This window comes from Orcinus orca, chromosome 9, assembly GCF_937001465.1.
Source record: "Orcinus orca chromosome 9, mOrcOrc1.1, whole genome shotgun sequence".
In the NCBI taxonomy this organism is placed as follows: domain Eukaryota; kingdom Metazoa; phylum Chordata; class Mammalia; order Artiodactyla; family Delphinidae; genus Orcinus; species Orcinus orca.
Window position 1 is genome coordinate 72,896,992 of NC_064567.1, and position 7,689 is coordinate 72,904,680.

Consider the following 7,689-nt stretch of genomic DNA (forward strand, 5'->3'; position numbering starts at 1 on the left):
ATGTTAATCATTAACTTCTGAAATGTGAAGGACAACAATCCCGTGGTTCTTCGCTGATGTTTTGTATTTCAAGTTGCTCCTTAAGTGAATATTGGAATCTTCAGAGAAACTCCAGTCTCGTCAGAAAAGAGCTAACCTTTCTCCTTTCTCCACATTCATTTTTACCAAGGTAGATTACAAAGCCAAAGATAAAAGACACTTTCTTTGATTTACTCAGGTAAAATTCTTCTAAAATGTGTAACATTTTAGTAGAGCATACAAACTAAGGACTCAAAAGTACACCTCTAGCTCTAAATCTTAAGTCTTTTTATAGGTGTCAGAGAGGTGTTGATTTGAGATTAACATATTCTTAAATTAAGGTCTATAGCCTGCATCAAATTCTCAAAGGGGTTTATTAACAACAACAAAATTGAGAACCATTGTTCTAGACCAGAATTAAAAAACAAAAACAAAAAAACTATCTCCAAAACCAGCCACTTTAAATATAGGATTCATAAATAAAAGTTGTAAACCTGAGCATGGATAGAATAATTAATGAAGTCCAATAAGTGTTCACCTATTTTCTTTGCTGTAGTATAGTTTTTAAAAGGCATAGGCTCTTGTATCCTTTTTTTTTTTTTTTTTTGGTGTATTCAGAATTTCCTATATATAGTTAAAAGAAGAAAGAGCAGTTACTTTTACAAAAGTCTATTTAGCAACATCAGTGAGCTCTATTAGTTTGTTATACGCAATAGAATATTTAAATTTACTTAATAATCAAGTAACTTTATTTGGAGGACAAACTAAATTAACCTCTGTCCCCTTGTAACAATTTTAGATCAAAATAGATTGGGCTTAATTCCAAGTAAATACATATAGACTCACAGACCAAGGTTTAAGTTATTTTAACACAGTTTGAGCATTTTAAAATTATAATGCTATAATGTGTACATATTATTAAATTTTTAAATAGAGTCATAAGGTCAGAATGATGGGGTGATTTTTTATTTTTTTCAAATGATCATTTTTTCCTTAAAGAAAGGACACAAGAAATATTTTACTTCTGTTTTACAATTTTAAGTAAGTTCTCCAATTATGACTGTGATTCACGATCATGCTTAAGGGTTATTTTTAACCCAAAGTACTGAACACAAAGTAGGCTGTTGACTTGTTTTTAAAATTTTTTGAACAGCAGCAAATGTATCATTTAAAATATCACTATGGGGCTTCCCTGGTGGCGCAGTGGTTGAGAGTCCGCCTGCCGATGCAGAGGACACGGGTTCGTGCCCCGGTCTGGGAACATCCCACATGCCGCGGAGCGGCTGGGCCCGTGAGCCATGGCCGCTGAGCCTGCGCGTCCGGAGCCTGTGTTCCGCAACGGCAGAGGCCACAGCAGTGAGGCCCGCGTACCGCAAAAAAAAAAAAAAAATCACTATGAGATACAGTTTACTCTACTACAAGCTGAGGCTATATTAGAGATACGGTATATGTCCAATCTACTTACCCCCTTCTTCCTTCTCTTTTCCCAACAATTCAAGAGTGACAGCCTCTTTAGTGGCTGCATTTAAGCATTCCTTTCAAGGGCTAATGAATATGTCATGCAGGTATTACTTCAAGCTTGTTAAAGAATAACTTATGTAGAATTATGAAAACCTTTTTAAGAAACTTAGAATTAATTAGTGATTAAGTAGACGTAACTTTACTCTTGGACGTTACTTCTCCAACAGTCATAAAATATCAACATTTTAAAACAGATCTTTTTGTCCCGCTAAGACAGCTGATTCAAATCAAACTCATTATGTATGGTGGCCATGAATGAATTACCTCTCTTTAAAGGTCAATTCTGTGGCTTCGTGCAGCCAGGGGCCAAAACATCTGGCTAATTCAGTTAAAAAAGTAAACTATAAAAATCATGTCATTTTGGGGGGGTATCCTATAGACTCATTGATTGAAATCTTTTTTTTTTTAACTTTTCAACCAGTTACAGCTAACATGTTCAAGTGAATCTATATTTTGTACCATGTGACAGTGGTGTCCACTCTCAGTTGGGAAATACAACAGATTGTTTCCCAAAATTCTTTTGTAAAATGATAACACATATTATGTTCCATTTTGCCCACTTACTGTAATTAATCTGGTACTAACAAATGGAAACTGATCTGCAGGTTTCAGTTTACTGGAACTGTATGGTGCAAAGCCTTAAAAGGAGTTTCTGCTTCCAGAGCCAGCACTCTCTTTCCCCACAATGTTCTCCATTGGCCCAGATCATCTGCTTGATTTTGCAACCAAGTGGACCCTCATTCAAAAGGTCATAACCATGGAAGGACAATTCACAAAAGAGGGAATAAAAATAGCAAATAAAGATGTGGAAGAAAAGGTTAGGGATCTAAAATATACAACTTAAAGCAATAATGAGATTCATTTCTTCCTTATTAAGTGAACAAAGAATTCAGTGCACTTAAGGCTGGTTCTTTCAACAGCTGTTTCCTGAAGTATAAACTGCTACAGGGACAGTAATCTGGTCATCCCTATCTAGAGCCTTTAAAATGTTCTTATCCCTCAAGAATTCCCTCCTCTTTTAGTATCCTAAGGAAATAATCAGAAATTAGAACAAAAAGTCATGCAAAAGGATGTTCAATCATTTGGAAACAGCTAAATGCCCCATATTGGGGAAGTAGTAAAATTTTGATATATGAGGTCCATACCATTTAAAATTGTGTTTGCAGATAATTTTTAATAGTGGGGGGAATTTATTTTAATATTAATGGGAAAAAAGTAGGTTATACTCTTGTACATACATGTAAGAAAAAAGTCACTTGGAACAAAGATTATAAGACATAATTTTTGTTTCTCAGAAGTAGCTTTAAGGTAATTTGTTTTCTCTGCTTCTTCACAATTCCTTGTACTTTCTAGGGTATCTTCAGTGAGCATCTAAGAGTCTCCAAAAAAATGAAGTTGAAAACTTCTGTTGAAATGGAAAATCTTTGGATTAGGATGGAGGTATTATGAGTTGACAAATTTGCATTTGTATGTGAAGGCCTCCCTCAAAATTCACAGAGGTAATTACATTTTAAAAAATATTTATTAATCCAAATGAATATCTAATTAGTTTTATAAAACAAAGTAAAGTGGGGAAAAAAAGTAGGGCAGTTTGTGGAAACTTGCTTACAATTTAATTTTCAGGGAGTGCTACCATCAAGGCAGCCTCCAAAGTAAATTTTCCTACACTTCCCACTTACCCATTTCTTCTGGACACTTACAGTAATAGGTGTATTGCCTGGTAAAAGCAGCTACCTTTAAAGCCTGGGTTTTTGATAAATTCCCTGTTTATGGATAAAAGACTGCCTGTATTGTTCTTAATGATCTACCTGATTGGCATACATGGCCTGTAAATATTGTTTTTACTTACCCTTTGAGCTGTGTGAAAGCAAGATGGATAAACCTCAGATACCAGGTTCATTCTCCCCCTCACTTTTTATTAGCCTGTATCGTGTCTAAGCTACACAGAATTTTACTCATTATTTCTGGGGATAATCACAAACAATAATTATCAAAAGATAGGAAATTGTTAGAAAAATTAAATTAATAGTATAAATGAATCGCAAGAAAGAAAACTCTTACATTAGGTTAATGGATTGCTTCTTGAGAAAATGTCATGAATAAATAAGTGGCTATGGGCTTCCCTGGTGGTGCAGTGGTTGAGAATCTGCCTGCCAATGCAGGGGACACGGGTTCAAGCCCTGGTCTGGCAGGATCCCACATGCCGCGGAGCAACTAGCCCCGTGAGCCACAACTACTGAGCCTGTGTGTCTGGAGCCTGTGCTCCTGAACAAGAGAAGCCGCGATAGTGAAGAGGCCCGCGCACCGCGATGAAGAGTGGCCCCGCTTGCCGCAACTGGAGAAAGCCCTCGCACAGAAACAAAGACCCAACACAGCCAAAAATAAATAAATAAAATAAAGAATTATTCTGCCTTCCTCACTGAATTACTTATTAAAAAAAAAAAAAAGACCAAAACTTTAATATTAAAAAAAAAAACCCTATAAAAAAAATAATAAGTGGCTATTACCTTTATGTCCTAAATAGCACTACTTGCACAGAAGGAAAAACAAACTCTCCTGGTACAGAGAACTTTAACTTCTGGTTATTTAGTTGTAATCGATGGAATACCTGGCAACTGAATTTCATATGCAGTACTGCTACTACAACTTATACATGACTTCTGGAAATATAGGAATCCACATTTATGCAGTTTAAGTAAGAGCAATTAAACCGGGGGTAGTGTAAAGTATCTACGGAATCGAATTTGCAAAAGCAAAACTTCAGTATAGGGTCCTAACTGCATGAAACTAATGAATTAGGGTGATTTTTTAGATACCTCCTTTTTTATAGCATTAATATTAAAAAGAAGAGTGCACACATCAGTATAATATTACTTTCTTGAAAGCTAGATGAATGTAGTTTCTTAGTATGGCAAGGTAGTACTAGCATTCTAAAAGTGTAAAGCCCAGATGGAAGCCAAACAAGCTGAAAAATAAGAAACAGAAAAGAGTGATAGGAAAATCAATTTTATATTTTCACCCTACAGGTAACAAGTAACTTTTAACTTCATTATGTCTTGCATTTCCCTTTTAAATAGTACAGCACGCTATCCTTAGCATGTTCATGAACAGGCATGAGTTACTTTGTTTGTATATTGTCTTCTATTTTTAGATTTGTCCTTATAGATACATGAATTTCATTCAAAAATGAAAAAAAATGAAAAATCAGGACGTCCAGTTAAATCTGAATTTTTAAAAAAAACATCAAATCACGTTTAGTATAATTACATCCCAAATATTGCATGGGGCATACTCATGCTAAAAAAAATTATTTGTTGTTTATCTAAAATTCAAATATAACTGCGTTTCCTGTGTTTTATCCAACAACTCTATGTAGAGTGAAAATACATTTTAAATAAAGGATACTTTCCTTTTTTCTGAAACTCCTTATAATCTCACTTAAACAAGACAAAGACCCATGCAAGTGTATTGCTCCATGGAGTGTAGAGACACATTTATTTGTGCTTAAAAAAAAAAAAAAAAAAAAAGACTCAACCATTAAGTTTTAAAGCTTTCTATATTCTGACAAACTCAGTTCCTTAGTAAAAATGATCCTAAAATTTAACTTCAAAAATATGGAGGAAATAAATAGAAACATTAGATTATTCGTATTTTGTAGTACAATAATGAGTAAATAAGTCATTTTAAATTGTAGAACAAAAAATAGGTCTAGGCTACAAGTAGAACATTGCTAAGAATAAATTTTTGATAATTTTAAGTGAAACTGTCAACCATTCAAAATTTAATCTGATGCTTCCATAAAATAAAAAATGAAAACTGAACTAGATATATTTTCTTAGATTTTAATTAACTATGAAAGAAATAAAAAACTTTTTATTCTAAGACACTATATTTTAAAAACCTTCCTGAGGAATAGCTTTCTACATAACTTGCTAATGTAGTACATAGCCTCTGCATAGGCAAGTTGGCTATATAAGAAGTTGAGCAAAAAGAAGTCAGCATTTTCCTAAGCTGCAGTCTACCACTGACTGATGTGCAGTGCAACACTTGTTGCCTTTAATTCTTTATTTTAAAAAATTATATACCAATATAGATTTCCTGGGTTTGACAAATATACCATCATAATGTAAGATGTTAATAACAGAGAAAGCTACTAGAGCTCACTATACTATTTTTACAACTTTTCTGTAAATCTAAAATTATTCCAAAATGAAAACTTTACTTTAAAACAATGAAGTAAAATTGCTACTTCTTTTGGAGTATAAAGTAATAAGTCATTCTAAACCACTTTACAGACATAAATGCCATTCCTCTACAACAGGGATCACTATTATACCCCTCTTTTGAAACTAAAATTTTCTCTACAAAACAACAGGTGAATTTTAAGAATGGAACACTTCACTGATTCTGATTTTCCTGGGTATACATATTAAAACATTCAAATGAACATGTCACTAAGCAAAGTATATTCAAATTTAATCATTACACCATATACTAAATAAATTATATCATATGCTTTCTACAAAGTGTATGCAACTGAAGAATATATAATGTTCTGTTGCCAAAATATTTACAAGGTGGTTTTACTGCTTCCTATTCATTACAATTATAACATTCAATTGTGATAATAAACTAAAATATGTCACTATTGAGGGTATAGGAAATATATGTGTACAGTCCTCTACTTAACCACTACAGGTTTTTTTTTTTTTTTACTGGGAGAAAGAGCAAATATTTACTGGGAGAAAGAGCAAAACTTAGTTTGCCTCATAGTACAAAGGCTATTGAATTGTCACCTACAAGAACCTTATTTTCTTAAAGTTTGGGAGAAATAGAATTTAATGTTATAAAAATGATTATTTTCTCTTACATTGAGACTTCATATATCTATAGTCAAATTCTGTTAGAGTATGTATAACTTGATAATATTCATTCACTAAATCAATGTGAATAACTTAAATTCATTTCTACCTACTAGGTTCCCCCTCCCTTACAAAGGCCATTGTTTGTTTAATTGAAAGGGGAAAGTGCTTATAAAAACAACAAAACAAACAAAAAAATAAGGGACAGGTATGTAAGAGAGAAACGAAGCATTGAAGAAGAATGAGCACAAAACTTCCTGAAATGATGGGAAACCTGATGATAGGGTACCTGAATAATTAGGGACATTAAATTGGGTGCAAAATTGGGCAGTACAAATCCCTTATTTTCAGTTGAACTAGACAATCACCTGAACTCTGGGGGAGGCGGAGGGCACGACATCTACTTTCTTTCTTCTATTTCAGTGCTTAAAATGGAGTGGCTAAAAAACTTAAAGCTGGAAGGATCGGTCGCCTCAAAGCTGTAAAGATAACCCTAGATAAAGTATTGAGGGTTTTTTCCAACATTCACATGGAGTACAGGGTGAAATGAGCATAATGTAAATCAACTCATTGTTTGGGCCCTTTCAAATTAGTTGCCAAGAGAGGAGTGAAAACTTGATAAGCAGGCTCCAGTTTCTATGTGTTGATTTAGAAATCTTAAAACTTGTGGGAGCTCAATTCATTTAAAGGAAGAAATTTAAAGGGAAGAAAAGTAAACAAGGAAAATGCTAAGCAATGAAACACTGATGTATAAAGGATTTTCTTTAAAGAAGAAAACCATAAAGAGTTCCCCTGTGCTTTTAAATTACAAATTTAGATTTCTTTGATTTAAGCTAAGAGTCTGATTTTAAAATGTCTGTCAAAATGTCGTGATCCATTTAAATATTCAAACTGTTGATGCTGTTTCTTATCTATCTTAGGGGGAAAGTAACTATAAATCAAAATCTTAAAGAAGCCCACAGTCTCAAATAGGTAGATGGCTATTTTGAATGAAGCAGCAATGCATTATGGTTTTTAGCCTCCCCCTCCCCCACAGAAAGTACATTTCTGAACTGCAAACCAGGTAGGTTCAGAACACTGATTGTAGCAGTTCCAGGTCTTGACCCTTTTTCTCAGAAAGCAAGCAAAAAAGCACTAATTCATTAAAATAAGTGAAGAGAGATAGCAAGACTAAATCCAGGTATTTGGTGGCAAATCCCAGGTGTCTTGTCTGCCTTTTTCCAGGAAAATGCGGCCTCCGCTTTCATCAATGTGTACTTTGTCTTGATAGGAATGCATATTTAATCAT